The following is a 16,327-nucleotide window of genomic DNA, read 5'->3' as shown; positions in this document are numbered from 1 at the left end:
GATTCCAGCCTGTCTGTCTGGGACAGTCACATGGACATCGTGCAACCATCTGTGCCTACTGGGTGCCCAGAACCAGCACAGCTGGAGAAGGCCTGGCCCTTCCTCAGAGGCAGGCCTCGGGGTGCAGGGGCACAACTACGGGAGGGAGGCTGGCCAACGGGGGTGTCAGAGGGGACAGAAAGGGTGGTCTCAGCTGAGTGAACAGGGTGCACAAGACGAGGAGGCGGGGGCTCAACATGCCTGAGAAGCACCACGAGTAGACTGTGAGAGCGAGTGTGGAGCTGGAAGAGAAGAGAAGTGGGTCCCTAGGGACCAACCATGGGGGGGAAGTGCGAGTGGGGAGACAGGGCTGTGTCAGAGGCAGGAAGGGGCAGGAGGGACAGTCCTGGGGCAAGGGGGTGCTATGAAGACAGCAGCTTGGTGTGGTGGGTGTGGGGCCCCTGGGCTGGGCTCAAACCCCAGCTCTGCACCCTGCCCAGGACCTTGGCAGTTACTAGGCAATAGTAGCGGCCACGGCAGAGGGTGGTGTGAGGGCTCAGCTAGAAGCGTGCCAGCCCCAGCACACTAGACCGGAGGGCCGGCTTCCCCCAGCCCTGTCCTCACTCACTCGGGCTCCAGGTCCTGTGAAAGGGCCTGCATGGGCCCGGGGGCACCTCACGGAGGAACAGGAGGGGGCTCAATGGGCGACAGTGCCCGCCGCCCGTGGGAATTGCTGTGGTGATGGGAGGGGACATGGAAACACGCCCACCTTGCAGGTGGAGTACCTGGCCGAGGCCACCCAGCTGGGCTGCAGCGCACAAAGGGCCACGCTGAGCTGGCGTCAGGGAGGACAGCAGTCTGTTGCGGGCAACAAGTTGCACCAGGAGAAGGGGGTCGGTAAAAGAGCCGGCACCCCACTCAGCCACTCGGAGATGTGGAGACCAGGGGCAGAAGCACGGGTGTGCCCAGGCGTGCCCCGCTCCCCTCACCCCCCTAACCCATCCTCCTCCCCCACGACATGTGCCCGTCCCAGGCAAGTGCGGCTGAACCCCCTGCTGCCTCTGCTGCTGCCTCCCTCCCCTCGATGGCATCACAACTGGGGGACCTTGGGGAGCCATCTATGATGCCGCCAACCTCAGCCTCTGCTAAAAGAACTCACCACAGTGCCAGCTCCGGAAAGGGGGCCGGTGGCCACGCAGCCTCCGCCAGCCTCTCTTACCTCAGCCCCCACAGGCTCAGCTTGTGAAAGACAACATCAGTTGAGTCCCTTGCTGCTCTCAACTCTCCAGGGGCTCCCTACTGACTCTGGGGTTCCAGCACCCCCGCCCCCCGATGCCCTGTGGCCTCTCTGCCTCTGTCTCTGCCCAGGCCATCCTCCAGAACTCTGGCCCGGCCCAGCCCCCCCCCCGCCTGGATAAACCGTGTGTCCCTCACCCCTCCACTCAGATGGGGCCCCCCTTGAGTTTCCCCACACCCCCTGACCCCAGTGGCTCAGCCCTGGAGTAGGGAAGGGGTAGAATGCCCAGGTCTGGCCAGGCCAGGGCCCATTCCACCCTGATGGGGGGCCCAGGCTGAGGAACCCTGAAATCCAGAGAGGGACCCCCAGAAGGACGGCGCTGAGCACTAGGGGTGCTGCCACACAAGGACAGACCAGCAAGCAGCCATGGGAACGCAACGCCGCGGGCAGGTGCTCACCAACGACACAGTGAAGCTGCTGAAAAAGGAGGGGTGGGGAGGGCACGGTCCACAGGAGTGGGCGAGCACAGAGGGACAACCAGTAGAGCCTGGCCCCCGCGCAGGGGACAGGTCTCGGTCCCAGCACACAGGAGAGCCCCTGCCAGGGGCAGCCAGAGCCAAGCCCCTGAGCCCTCTGCACCCCTGCCAGGCCTTCCCAAAGCTGCACTGTCTGTCCAGCTACCCCACCACGGACCCTGAGCCAAGGTTCTCGAGGGGGGAAGAGAGGGGGTCGGAGGAAGTGGAGGCCCTGCACACGTGTGAGCACCGGGCACGGGCGGCAACCCCTGAGGGTGTCCAGATCTTGGGTCTCAGGGGGAGGGCCCCACAGTTCTCACAGCGTGATGCATATGCAGCGGCCCCGCTGGCCCCAGGGCAGCCCCCTTCCACATGGGCGGCAGAGTGGACATCCAGGACTCAGCGTTTCTATGGTTACAGGAGGCTGAGGGCTTGGACTCCTGCAGTGAGTCATTCACTGGCTCTTGCCCTGGGCGGGTTTCAACAGGCCTAGACTCACAGGCCAGCCTGCGGGGTGGAGGCAGCACCCCAGAAGCTGGGGGTGCAGGGTGGGTGTTGGACACCACGGGAAGGCCGCTCCTGGGGACCAGCCCCCGTCTGCTGCCACACGAGCACCCCAACATAGGCCCAGGGCAAGAAACGAGCAGAACCAGCCTGAGCAAAGAGTAACCAATGGAGGAGCGACAAGGAGGTTTTTCAGGCTTGAAAGGCAGGCGCAACTCTAACACTGGGATGTGTCTGCAGCTCGATTTGAAGACGTCACTGGCGACCCAGCAGGAAAATGAAATGGGCAGCTTGATGCGAGCGCCACCTGCCTGGAACCCACAGTGGGTGGAGGAAGGGGGGCCTGGGAGTGCTCCAGAGCCAGATCCCACCCACCCGGCCTGGCCCCCTCTGTCCTCCTGGAGTCCAGCAGCCCCATGGGCTGCTCCAAACCTAGGGCAAAGCCTGTCAGAACTGAGAGCCTGGAAGCCAAGGGGAGCTCAGGAACTTTCCAGGCCCAAGGCCCATCCACCGTTCCCCCTCGGCAACCTCCCTCCACCCCTTGGGGAGTGGCCCCCGCCCCAGGAGCCCTCCCTGCCCCCATGGGGAGGCCCAGCAGGCCACCTGTACCCGTGGCTGCTCAGGAAGGGCAGGAGCCAGGGTGGAGGGTGGGGCTGCTTGGGGCAAGGGGGATGCGACTCCAGACTCCAGCAGCTCTGCCGGCCGGGACTTGTGCCATCTGGAGCCCACATCCTAGACAGCTGGCCCAGGGCCCTCCTGGGCTCCCACCCACTCAAGCAGGCCCTGCTTACACTGCAGCCTCCACCCAGACATTCTCCTCAAGCCCTGTGTGAGCACCTGAGGCCTGGGTGGGGGGAGGGAGCAGGCCAGAGGGCGATGTCACTCCAGAGTGAAAACAGGACGACACTGGGTACAGGCTTCATTGCAGAAACTGTGCGGGCAGATCTGCCCTGCGGGCCGCAGTCTGCTGCCCCTGGTCTACGTCAGCACGCCTATCTTTTAGGGACTCACCTTCCGAGCGCCCTGCCATCGCCTGGGCAACCCCACCCCTCGAACCAGTTTTCAAGTGCTACTTGAGGTAGACGATTAGAGGCGCTTTTGAAAATGCCTGAGAATCACTGGCAAGGTCAAGTCTGTGTTTCCCCGAGATGAGGACTGCTGAGCACCAGGCAGCCTGAAGACCGGTGCAAGATGGCTGCCATGCTCCTGGGGGAGCAATTCCCTTATACTCGCCAAGCTCAGCCTAAGAACAGATCCCACAAGACAAAACTGAGGTGCGGACACACACCGCCATCACCCCAAAAGGCACGGTCCTGTGCTCGGCTCTACGCACCTGGCTGAAAACCCAGGAAACCTCAAACTTCCAGCCTCCCTTCCCCTCCCCAGAAGTCGCCTGGGCCCAGGATTACCTGCCCTCCCTGGAGAGGATCGCCTTTTCTCGCCTTCCCTTACCGTCAAGACAAGAAACCAAGACAGAAACCAAGACAGACTGCAGCTCAGCTCAGCCAGGCGCCTGTGCAGAGGGCTGGCCGGGCCACCTGCCTTCCCAGGAGTGCTGCAGAGAGGGGCCACCCAAGCCTGGGGCAGGGCATAGGCCGACTTCCCGATACCTGCTGAGCAGGCCATGCAGGTGGGCGCCTCAGCGGACGAGACCCAAGTTTGGACCCTTCCTGCTCCATGCCTCCCTGACATCTGCTAAAGAGTCCCATGTGTGCCTGGCTGCATCATAGGCATTTGAGACAAATGACAATTCACACGAAGAGGGGAGGAGTGTGCCCATCCAGAGGCAGAGGGACAAGCTCAGGGACGGAAAGGCATTTAAACAGCTGAAGCAGGGGCCAGCATCAGATCTGCCACTCCTAAAGGGCTTGCCTCCATTCCTGCAAACTGCTGGACCCTAACCCCTGAGCTAGCAGGTCCCAGGGGACAAATCCACAGGCACAGCCCAGCTCCCACTTCCCCTGCTGGACAGGTCCAGATGGGTGACTCAACTTCCCTGTGCCTCAGTTTCCACATGTCTAAAGGACATCAGCAGAGCTGCCATGGGAACTCGATAAATACTAGGAGGCACTCAGTACAGCACCTGCACAGAACAGGGGCCCACTATGAGTCTGTGCAGAGCCCACCCTGGTCTGGGCCTAGCAGGACCCTCACCGCTAGCCCCTGCAGAGCCAGGAGGAAGCAAGTGGGAGCAGGACCCTCTCCTGGGCTGTCTGCACTCCTGACTCAGCCCCCGTCAGGGTGGAGCCGTCCCTGCAGGCCCAGGGGCCACAGGGTAGGCAGCCCGGGCTCCACCTGCAGACCTGCCACCCAGGAGAAATCGGGGCAGACAACACACGTGGAGCCACGCCTGCTGTCACTGTCGTGGCTTCTACCACAGTGAGGGAGGGCTGCAAGGAAGCCAGCACTAGAGCGACTCCAGGAAGCAACCAGGGTTCCGGCTGGGTGGCCAGGAAGGTGCAGGAGGCCCCCTCCCAGCAGACCTCCAGACAACCTCATGCCCCTGCCCTGGAGGGCACGCAGAGGGACAGGTGAGGGGGCAGGTGCAGCCCAGCCACGCGCCTCAAGGCCGCAGGGGCCTGCGCCAGCTGCCCCAAGCACCAGGCAGGAACCGAGAAGCAGGCCAGGCCTGGGGCCTCACCCAGTCACAACATGGGGTGTCCACTGCTTCCACCCCAACACTACTCAGAGCCAGGTGCGTGCCTTTTTATCTCTACAAAGCACAGAGAATCACCACCTCCTGGGGTCCACAGGGCTTCCACCGCTGACCCTGGGAGCCCACCTCCACCTCTGAGGCACGTGCAGAAGAGGAAAAGGCAACACCTGGAGCCGGGAAGGGAAGGAGGCGTGCCAGGTGGAGGGCAAAAGCACAGAGGCAAGAGGCTAGGGGCAGAAGTAGACTCTCCCTGCCCCTCCCCACCTACCCCTCCCCATCTGCCCCTTCTCACCTGCCCCTCCTTTTGTCAGCAGAGCTCCGTTTGGCTCTGTGACAACTAATTCGATCCATTTCCTCCCCAACAAAGGTCTTTTCTTAATTCTCCAAAGGAAAGCCAGCCCCCTGCCCTTCCCACTATTAAGAGAACAATCCCAACACAGTGTATCTTCTTCTCCCAGCATTCCCACAATGGAAGCTGAACACCTGCGTGCAGCAGCGCTCATCTGTGGAGGTCTCCCCTGCAGCCTCTAGGGCCACCTGTGCAAGGCTCCGCAACACACCTTCCTCGGGGAAACCTCAGAACCACCCCCCACCTGACCTTCCAGAACAAGGGCTAAGAACACTCAGGCCTGGCTGCCGGGACCAGTGCTTCCAACAAGAGGACAGCAGCCAGGGCTGGGAACGGCGCCTCCAGGCAGGGCTGTTCTGGGGAATTCTCTCTTCTACCTAAGCCAGCCCGTCATCTGACACAGCCAGCACAGCAAATGCCAGTGATGAGTCAGTCAACTGAGGCAAGAAACTCTTCCAGGAAGCAGTTTCCACACTGAAGCTGGGATATGGAACTCCTCTGTCTTGGTCAGAATCCCTGAGTGGGCCCAGCACCACCCATCCGAGTGGGGCTGGCCCCATGCCCTTCCCTGCACGGCCATCCCACGCCTGCCCCAGGGTGGGTTCACCCTCTCGGAAACAGGCCACCCTGGGCACCCAGGACCCCCTGTCCCAGCAGCCCAGCCTGGCCCTCTGCTATCTACAAGGGCCCTCCCGCCACCTGCAAAGGTAGAAGAGGCCAGGCTCCCGGTGGGAGTGTCCAGCTGAGCAGAAAAGGGCCCCAGAGGGCAGCCGGCTGCAGGGGGAAGGGCTCGTCCTCACCGGTAGCTGGGGCACCCAGAGCGCGGCACCAGTACCAGTCTTTCTGCCTGGGCTGGCTGGAAAGGCCAGCTGGCTGGCCCGAGCAGGACCTTTCCACAGGGCTTCAACGCATACATGCAACCTCCACCAACGCGCCCTTCCCAGCAAGAAGCATTTATTCACACCGGCTGGCCAGGCCTCCGCTGGGCACCGGTGGTACAGGGGCAGCAGCCACTGTCAGGCCCCCAAGACCTACCTCTGGGCTGAGACTCAAAAGCCACACATTCTGGGGCACCATGGAATCACAGGAATCACTACCTCCCTTGGCTCACGATAATCTGGTCACTGAGTACCACATGCCCCACCCCACACAGAGAACCCCCTGACATGTCCACCGATGCACCTCGTTTCTGTTTCAAAGTGGCTCTGCACTAGAACCAAGCATTCGGGGAGCATGACTTTAGGGAGCAGCCACTCACTGAACATGAGGCAGGGCCTGTGAGGGGCTAGCCAGGTTCCTCATCCGCCCCGGGAGCGCCCTGGCCCCCAGCCCACACAACCATGGTCTGCTGACACCCCTGAGCCCCCAATGGATGTGCCTCAGTCTACCCTGCACACACGTGGCAAGGTGCTTATGGGTGGTGGGCACCTGTGTTCCTGCAGGGCTTTTCTTCCGTCCCTAAAGAAGGACGGAGCAGCCTTCAGAGTAAGGCTGGCCTCTCACCCAGCAACTCCACTCTGGGGAGGGCGAAGGAGGTCATGAAACGGCAGGCAGTTGGTCCCAAGAACGCACAAATGGTGACTTAAGGCCAGTGCCCGGCTGGCCTCACAACCATAAGGGCTCAATAAATATTCCATGATTGATGGATTTCCCTCAAAACCAGTGCATGCAAGCCAAAGGTTTCAACACACAGTGCTGCATCTTTGACAGCTGGAAGGAGGCGCTGGGGGGCGGGGCAGCAGCCTCCCCCGCACATTTCTTTACATTGCGACTATTAGGCCAGCTCCAGCTGGTGCACAAGACACGTGGGAAACCAGACGGCATTAAATCTTATTAGATTCAAGACTGGGCTCAGGCTTATTAAGCTGATGGAAACACAAGCTCAATAACATTATTATGAGCCAAAGATCTTACAAAGAGATTAAACTCACCCATCAAAGGCTATCAATACTAAATCCATGGGACCCAATCTAGCACTAAATACATAATGATGCTCGAAATGCATGAATATGTCAACCAGGAAAAGGAAGAGAAACCAGGGAGTTTAGCCACTCACTATAAATACAATAAAAATATAACACAATAACACGAAACAATAAAATAATTGCATTTTATTTAGCAAATAAAATAAAACAAAACACAGAGAAGACTTTACTGCAGGACAAAGGGCAGGACTTTCTTTTGCAGATACACAGATCTGTTTCAAAACAAAAGGACAACTCAATGGGATCTGAAGGGTGCCAGAGTCATCTAAAAAAGGAAGAACTTCCACAGACGTATGCACCATGGTAGAACAAGATTTTTTAAAATTCACAATTTTTTCTGTGACTCTATAACTGTTCTAAAACATAGTATTTTTTTTTGTTAGCATGTACCCAAACATGTGAAAATTGACAAAAGATCTCTTAAATAATGTCTCTATCAGAGAAGGCATCCAGAACAAAAAACAGGAAACCAAATCAACAAAAAATAGAAACATAACATGTCAAAATGCAGGGACCACTGCCAAAGCAGTTCTACACTGACTGGGGTGGGGGGTGATGCACTAAAAATATTCATTAAGATAAAAAGAAACAGCTTCCTGCTCCAGGAGTTCAGAAACTGAACAAAGTAACGAGGCCATCTTCCAAAGAGGAAATGACACAACAAGCCAAAGCAACTAAATGTGCATATTTTTAAACATGCCCACGATTTTATATAGAGCGGTAAGTGTCCAAAGAAAGTCCAGTGCCCTAGACCAGGGGACACTGTATTCCCCGGCCCTGCCGAGGGCACACGGGGCAAAGGGCCTGACGCCCCCACAGCGCTGGCCTGCACTACCACACCACCACAGAGACAGGATGAGAGGAAAAGAGGAGGGGGTGCGCATGTCATCACAGAGCCAACATTTTCAGCAGAGAAGCAACTATGTACTTTATTAAAAGTTACTGTGGTCAAGAAAACTCTTGCCTTAGGAACACAATATCGAGGTGGCCAATTCAATTCGATTTAAAATATATATATGGGGAAATGTGGCTCAAGCAGTTGAGTGCCTGCTTCCCACAAGGGAGGTTCCGGATTCAGTTTCGGGAGCCTCCTAGAAACAAAAACAAAAACAGGCGAACAAGAAAATCTAAGTCGAAGCCATGTAGCTCAGTGGCTGAATGGCAGCTTCCCACATATGAGGTCCCGGGTTCGATCAATGGCCCGGGTACCTTAAAAAAAAAGCAACATTTGGGGAAACGGACTTTGGCCCAGTGGTTAGGGCGTCCGTCTACCACATGGGAGGTCCGCGGTTCAAGCCCCGGGCCTCCTTGACCCGTGTGGAGCTGGCCATGCGCAGTGCTGATGCGCGCAAGGAGTGCCCTGCCACGCAAGGGTGTCCCCCGCGTGAGAGCCCCACGCGCAAGGAGTGCGTCCGTGAGGAAAGCCGCCCAGCGTGAAAAGAAAGAGCAGCCTGCCCAGGAATGGCGCCGCCCACACTTCCCGTGCCGCTGACGACAACAGAAGCGGACAAAGAAACAAGACGCAGCAAATAGACACCAAGAACAGACAACCAGGGGAGGGGGGGAAATTAAATAAATAAATAAATCTTTAAAAAAAAAAAAAAAAAGCAACATTATATATACTGCTTCTTAGTCTTTTGGCTAAGATCAAGTATAGTATTGTTCTTATCAGTCTAATATCTGATACGTCCTCTATCCGAGAACAATATATTCCAAGGATTTTGGGAGCCAGGCATTGGAATAGGAGCATGCTCCCATCCACTCCACACATAGATCTGGTATTCACTGCAGTACTCCAGGAACAGCACACCTTTTCGGGGACCAAAAAAAGAGGAAAAAAAAAAAAAAAAAGCAGTATCTGATATGGATTGGGGATAAACAAACAAACATAATAATAAAATTAGAGTGTCAGAAGATGAACTGCCATCGTTTTGTCTTACAGATTAGCTAATTTTTTAAAAAAGGAAATAAAGCATGCCATCTATGTGGAGAAGTGTTCATGTAACTTGGTCTCTCCACAAAGGAAGCAACCGAAAATAGATGTGGTGATTTTCTTAATGTCATAAAAAGAGCTCTATAGCTACACTAAATCTACCCAGATAGATTTAAAACCAAGAGTAGCCATTAAAAAATAATGTGCAGCATTAATAAGTAATGGGAAAGCATTTACAAATGGAGACGCATTTGCGTTACTCGCCTGAAGATCAGGTCAAAGCGAGACGACCCACTCTCACATTTATCAGAAGGCTGGAGAAAGCAGAAAGACATTGGAAAGCACAAATCCATTCTGCATCTTTTGCAGAGGGCAATTTTAGCTAGAAAAGGCACTGAGAAACACCTCATAAAAGGTCACTCACAGATCTCAAATTTGCCCACTTAAGTTATTTTAGGAACGCATCATTTAAAAGGTTGATTATATTTATAACCTTGACCGAAAAAAAAGTCAACCTCCTGGATGTTGATATAACTGGAAACATACGATTTATCCAAAGAAAAGTACCAGCACTCCAAGGAGAAAGCAGGAAGGGGTTACTCCTCCAGCTGCTTTTCAGGCTTGAGGCCACGTGGGCACTATATCCAAGTGCCCTGGGGGCTGCTGCCTCAAACTCTTCTGTGAACAAAAACATGCAGTGAAATTTGCCTGGAAGAATTACCAAGCCTAAAGGCTGCCTTCTACCCTGCATTAAAAAAAAATTTCAGATACGATTCACATACTATAAAATTCACCCTTTAAGTGTACAATTCTGTGGTTCTTAGTATATTCAACAAGAGTGTGCAACCAGCACCACTATCTAATTCCACAACATTTTCATCACCCCATAAAGAAACCCCACACCCATTAGCAGTCACTTCCCAAGTCACACACCCCCAACCCCCATCCCTGGCAACCATGAAACTGCTTTCTGTCTCTAAGGATTTGCCCCTTCTGAGTAGTTCATCTGAAGAGAATCATACAAGATGTGCTTCTGTGACTGGCTTCTTTCACTTAACATACAATATCCATTGTCAGACTCTACCACATTATCCATTCATCACTTGATGGACATCTGGGTTATACCCACTTTTTTGCTATTATGAATAAAGGTGCTATGAATGTTTGTGTATGAGTTTTTATGTGAACTTTATTTTCAGTTCTTTTGGGAATACACCCAGGAGTGGAACTGCTGGGGCATATGGTTAACACTGTGAGAAACTGTCCCACGTTCCCACAGCAGCTGCACCCGTTCACATTCCCACCACCAGCGCGTGAGGGTTCCGATTTCTCCACAGCCTCACCAACACTTGTTATCGTCTGCCTGGCTGCTAGGATCACAGCCATCCTAGCAGGTGTGAAGTCCCCTCTCATTTTTTTTTTTTAAAGTAATATTAGTAACAATATGGCTACCATTTACTAAAAAATCATGAGCCACTCTGTAAGTTTCCAGTCTCCTTAAATATATTATTTCACTTGATGCTTATCTCAAAGCTCCTAGAGACCAAGGGCCATGTTGAGATCACTCAGCTATCCCTGGGAGCAGAGGCACAGCTGGAACTGAGCTGTCCCCAATGCCTCCATGCCAGCTCCTTTCACTACACTGTTTCAGAGCTACTGCTGATAGCAAAAAGGATACATAGCCAGAACATATAAAGAACTCCCACAAGTCAGTAAGAAAAATACTGAGAACCCAGAAGAAAAAAATAGGCAATGGTCTAGAACAGGTTCTCCGCAAAGGGGCTAGTAAACATTTAAAAAGGTGCATCAGGTAAATGCAAATGAGCACACCCTTCAGAAAGGAGGAGGATCCCACCCTCCGAGGGGAGGGGAGGGCGCAGGAGGGGCTCTCCTGCGGGGCTGCGGCAGTGACTCCAGCTCCAGGAGAGTCTCCTGCCCTGGGTCCACAGGCAGCAGGGTGGTGCAACTACAGCTGCTCAGAGCAGCCCATTCCAACTGCTCCCCCAGGGAACCTACCCAGGTGAGAAGGAAGTTGGGGTATGTCCCTACTTGCCAACAAGCTACGAATACAGGGAACAATGCTCATCAAGCTTACAAATACAATGCTGAGTGAAAGCAGCCAGGCACACACAAAAATAAGTATTGTGGGATTCTATTTATAGTAAGGTAAAAAATAGGTGAGGCGAAAGGATGGAGTCTGGAAGGATGACCTCTGGAGGAAGGTTAGGAAGTAATTCGCTGGGACGCTGCTGATAGGCTGTTTTTCCATCTGCTGGAGACTACATGGGTGTGTGCACGTTGATAATTATCAAGCTGCACAATGATGCTGTATATAGTTTTCAGATTTATTTTACACTTCAACAACAACAACAAAAAAGGCTTGTGCAATATGACAATCATTTCGACTACAGTGAAACTATTATGAACAGGGCTTAACGATAAACAGAAAATGAACCGTATTGTCGATAAACAGGAAAAAAAAACTTCTCTTAAACTATATTGAAATAGATTGGAATTATTTTTTTAAAAACCTCACAAGCAACCCAACAGTAAGGATTCAGTATGTGAAATGCTATATCCAAACACATGACGAAAAGCTCAGAGCCTTAGCTTCTCCCACCCATGGGGATTAAAAAGGAAAGGAGATTGGCAAACACGCCCCAGGGCTGATGTATATATTGTCAAAATACACACAGACACTTAAGTCTGTGCATTTACTATATGTAATTACATTTTGAAAGATTCATAAAACCCAAAACGAAATGTACCCCAGGTCTGAAGAGACCCCACGGAGTTCAATCACCTGTCATTGATGAAATGGGTGGTATCTGAGACAAGACAAACCACCACATTTCTGTCAATGCACTTCAGCAAAAACCTGAAGGCATGGTACTTAAGTAAATGGTCAAAAGAAATGGACCGCTGGTTTACACGAGGCCGTGAGTCAGCTTCAGCTCCTCCACAGCCCAGCTAGCAAGTAAGAAAAGCCAACACAGCCGCAAAGCACCACTGCACCAACTAGAAGGGCCTGTGGTCAAGCGCACCTCTTGGGACCACGGCAATGGACTGAGCATCTGGGCTTGATAAGAGCTGAAACCTACTGCTTCACCTATTAATTGGCCTGGGATCATACCCAGAAAGAAATCCAAAGGAAAGAAGAATCTGGACGGTAGATGAGGGTGCTCACAGCAGCCCTGCTTAAAGCAGCCCCCAGGGAAACTGAACTCAAGTGCCCAGCAAGCCTGTTCACAAGGGCAGCCTGTGGGGTGGGTCTGACAGCCTTGAACAATCCTGGAGTGCCCCTGGCCGGGTGGGCGAGGAGGAGGCTACTCTACCCAGACACCCCCAACCTGGCCAGTCTGGGGCTCCCAGGGCACCATTCACATCCCGGGGCAATGAGGTAGGAGGCAGATGTCACTGGCGCCCTCTCTGCTTTGCTGGGGAGTCAAGGGTGGAGGAGGGAGACAGAAGACGAAAAGGGCTGCTAAGGACTCCTGGTGCCCCAGGGAGGAAGTATCACCCCCCCCAGCTAGGTGCACAGTACAATTTGCTCCAGCCCAAGCTCATTAGCGGCTCTCACAGGTGGGATTCTCTCCCTTTTGCAGGGGAGGAACAAGGCTGAGAACAAGGAACTCCGTAACAGCTTCCCCAAATGAGCCAGGCAGGAAGAGCGAGGAGGGAGCAGCACCCTCCTCCCTGGCAGAGCCCCCACGGCTCAGCTGCCAGACCACAGGCCAAACCTGCCGGCTCCTCGGAACCAAGCATGGAATGACGGGAAGCCTGGCTTCCCAGGGCCCGGGCATGCCTCAGAAGCCGGCCCTTCCTGCGCAGAGGCCTGGCGTCTGGAAAGCTCAGACTCATGGAGGTAAGTGCCCCTCACTCAGATGTGCCTGCAACCAGGTCCTGCTGGCCCTGGGCTTGATTCCTCATGGTCACAGGGCTCATTTCTCTCTTGACTGACACAAGCCCCCTTCGTCCCCAGATGTTTGGCTAGTGGGAGCACTCTCGGGCGCAGGAGTGGCTATTCGCCAGGGGACAGGGTGGCATGTGTATATGTCAATGCCAGGCTTCTAGACACAAGTGCGAGATGGAGTCCACCCCAGAAAAAGGAAAGCATATGTCCACACCACACACAGCCTTGCTCAGGAATGTTCCAGCAGCTGTGTGCCTGGTAGTCAACAACAGGCAACTACCCAGATGTCCCCTGACAGGTAAATGGACGAACTACGGCATACTGAGGCAACGCAATACTCCTCAGCCGGGAAAAGAAACTACTGGTAAGTGCAGCTTGGATGACTCTGAACACATTATACTAAGCAATGGCTTCTTGTGCCAGACCCAGAAGAATGCACACTGTATAAGTCCATTCATATGAAACTCTAGAAGAGAACTCCAGTCTACAGGGGCAAAAGCAGAGCAGCAGCCTCTGGCTGGGGGCTGGTCTAGGAAGGGCACGAAGGCACTTCAGGAGAATGGAGAGGCACTGTCCCTTCACTGGAGCTGCCGCTACACTACCCAACGGTGCAGGTCACTGCATGCCAGTTCTACCTCAGTTTTCAAAAAGTGACAAGCTGTTACAAAGCAGAATCATCCGGGCAGCAGTCAGAGTCACTCCAGATCTGTCTGCTCCTCAAGGTCAGAGGCCACCCGAAAAAGTCACCTCCGCAGTAGGGCCTCCTCCGCCTCAGAGTGTTCTGCCCCAGTGACAGGTGGGCAGCAGCAGGGTCTCCAGGAGCCTCTGGGGAAGGCAAGGCCCAGAGGGTGTGGAGTGCAAAGGATGGGGTGCCCGTGCCTACCCCGAGCTCCAGCCGACCAAGAGAGAACCTTTTAGAAGGGTGGACACAGCTCTGTGACAACACGGCTCCGCGACATCTCCCGGCAGGAGGAGCTGCTAGGAAGCAGGTGAAAGGTGCTTGAGGCCGCCTGCCTGTCCCTGCTGAAAGAGAACAGGGGCCACTATGCCCACCGCTATGTGTGCCCCATGTCTGGGAGGGGCAGAGGTCTGGGCCAGGGCTCAGTGGGGAGGACGGGCAGGTGCACTGACAGTGCTGGGAGGGACCCCATGCCAAAGCGAGGCTAAGAGTGGGGTGTATGGCCCAGACACCCAGCAGGCAGCAGTGTGGACCGCCTGCCCACCAGGGGCTGGGCTGAAGAGGGAAGCGGGTCAGACCAAAGGGGTCAAGGGCACCTCCAGGATTCAGCCAGCCTCCTGGGTGGGATGGAGGAACAGAGAGGGGTAACGGCATGCCTGGCCAGTGATCCGGCAGTGATACGTTCAATAAACATGTGGAAGGAATGAGCGAGCACAGGCAGAAGAGGGGACGCTTGGTGGGAGGTGACTGCCAGCATCCAGGGATGCCCCAAGTGGGTGGGCGGGGGTCAGGTCTGATGAGTGGGTAGGTGGCTGGGGGGCTGGGTGAGCAGGCTTTGCAGGGTTCCTTTGGGGTGGCTCCTGTTACACCCCCACCCCCAGTCAGCGAAAGGATTCCACCCTGTGACTTAGCAGGCTGAAGATGCTCCTGGGACTAATTCCTCCACCTTCCCAGGGCCCCTGCTTCTCCTCGGCCCACTCATGCCCCTCCAGAGAGGAGACACCAAGGGCCAGAGTAGCCTGCAGGGCCCAGGAGAGAGCCCAGCCAGAGAGGGCCCACCAACACGTCGGCTGGTCAGTCTGGGAGGCCAGCACCCCAAGCCGGGACAGTGGGAGACCCTGCTGAGCTCCATGTGCAGTGGGCAGGCCAGGGCTATCGGAGGGCCCAGGATACAGGGTGTCATCTTAGAGACAAATGCAAACTGGCATCCACCCCAAGCTATCAGTGGAGCTAAGCCTCTCAGCCTCGGGAGGCTGGATCCCAGCCCCACCCCACAGAGGGAGGCTCAGATTCCCCAAAGGCTAAACTGCAAATGCCAGATCAGTGCTTCCCAGACAGGTTTGCCCACTGGAATCTTTCAGGAAGCTTAAGAAACTCCTGATTCCTGCGTCCCACCCCTGAGGTTTAATTGGTCTGGGTGTGACCTGGGCTTTAGAATTTTTGAAAGAACCCAGGCCTGGGATGCTAGCAGCCTGGCTGCCCCCCCACCCCCACCGCACTTATACTTCCACCCAGATCAGCTAAGAGACCTGAAATACATCTGCTCCCAAACCAGGCCCCCTCCACGGACTGGCTCACCTGCCAAAGGCCCCCGTGGACACCACACGACCGACCTCGCCGCACCACCCCCTCAGGCAGCTCCCCAGCCACATCCACAGGGAGGCACCAGGAAGGAGCCCTCACCCCCATTCCCTCCTCCCTTTGTTCAAAGGGCTTGGCCCAGCAGGCCCTGGGCTCCTGGAGACAAGAAAAGCTACTACCCTCAGGAGAAGACAGCCCAGCAAAGATCCTTATCAACCCCATCTCACGGCAAGGTCAGATAATTCACCCAAGTGGCACATAAGGTTACCACTCCAAAACCATTCTTGCTTCTTTGCACAAGGTGGTTCTCAAAGCAGGGTGCGTCCGGGGAGGGGCAGGGGTATGGTGGGGAAGGGGCAGGAGGTGAGGGGGCCCCAGGAGCTTCTATCACTTCACCTGGCAGGCAGGGTGGAGCCCTGGGAAGCTGCACAAGTCCTGGCAACAGGAGGTGGGACCCAAGGTGCTCTGGGCTTCTAAGAGTCAGGCGATGTGTGGGTCGGGAGTGGAGGTGGGGGCAGGCAGCTGAGCACAGCTCCCATCCCAAGGTTCTCCAGGCCCTGCCCGGGCCCAGGCCCCATCCCTAGGAGCTGGTCTGGGAAGGCCCCAGGTCCCACCTCTGCTGAAGCAGAGGAAGTGGGTGAAGGTGCCCATGGAAGGAGGCTGGGCAGCCCTGCTGAGTGAGCCGGCCAGCCTCTTAGTGGCACTGACAAGCGCAGCCCAGAGCCACAGAGAACGAAGGCAGGGTGGTCTCCAGGCTCCCACCCTGAGCCAGCTGCGGCCCAGCACCCCTCACCCCTCAGCAGGGCCCATGTCTCTCTGGCCTCAGCTGTGGGGTGATCGGCAGTGGTCGTCCCTCCGCCAACTGCACACCCAGCTGCCCTGGGCAGCGTCCCAAACCCTAAGCTGCTTTTAGAGAACAGGGAATTCATCCCAGGCGAGCGGGATTTAACCAGAATTGAGGGCCATTTAGCAAAGATTACCCCTAATTGCGCCGGT

At 55.4% G+C, this 16,327-nt stretch overlaps 1 protein-coding gene and 1 non-coding gene across 4 annotated transcripts in view; one reads left to right on the top strand and one right to left on the bottom strand.

Annotated features, from left to right (window-relative positions):
- BICD2 (BICD cargo adaptor 2) overlaps positions 1-16,327 on the bottom strand; it is a 79,155-nt gene that overhangs the window by 52,174 nt on the left and 10,654 nt on the right. The window lies entirely within an intron of this gene.
- LOC111762691 (U2 spliceosomal RNA) lies at positions 8,847-9,040 on the top strand. Its single transcript, XR_002795737.1, has one exon. It is a non-coding gene; the product is annotated as a U2 spliceosomal RNA (small nuclear RNA).

Source organism: Dasypus novemcinctus, chromosome 8 (assembly GCF_030445035.2).
Source record: "Dasypus novemcinctus isolate mDasNov1 chromosome 8, mDasNov1.1.hap2, whole genome shotgun sequence".
NCBI classification, from domain to species: domain Eukaryota; kingdom Metazoa; phylum Chordata; class Mammalia; order Cingulata; family Dasypodidae; genus Dasypus; species Dasypus novemcinctus.
The sequence above is the reverse complement of the archived record's forward strand: the minus strand, read 5'-3'. Positions and strand labels throughout refer to the sequence as shown.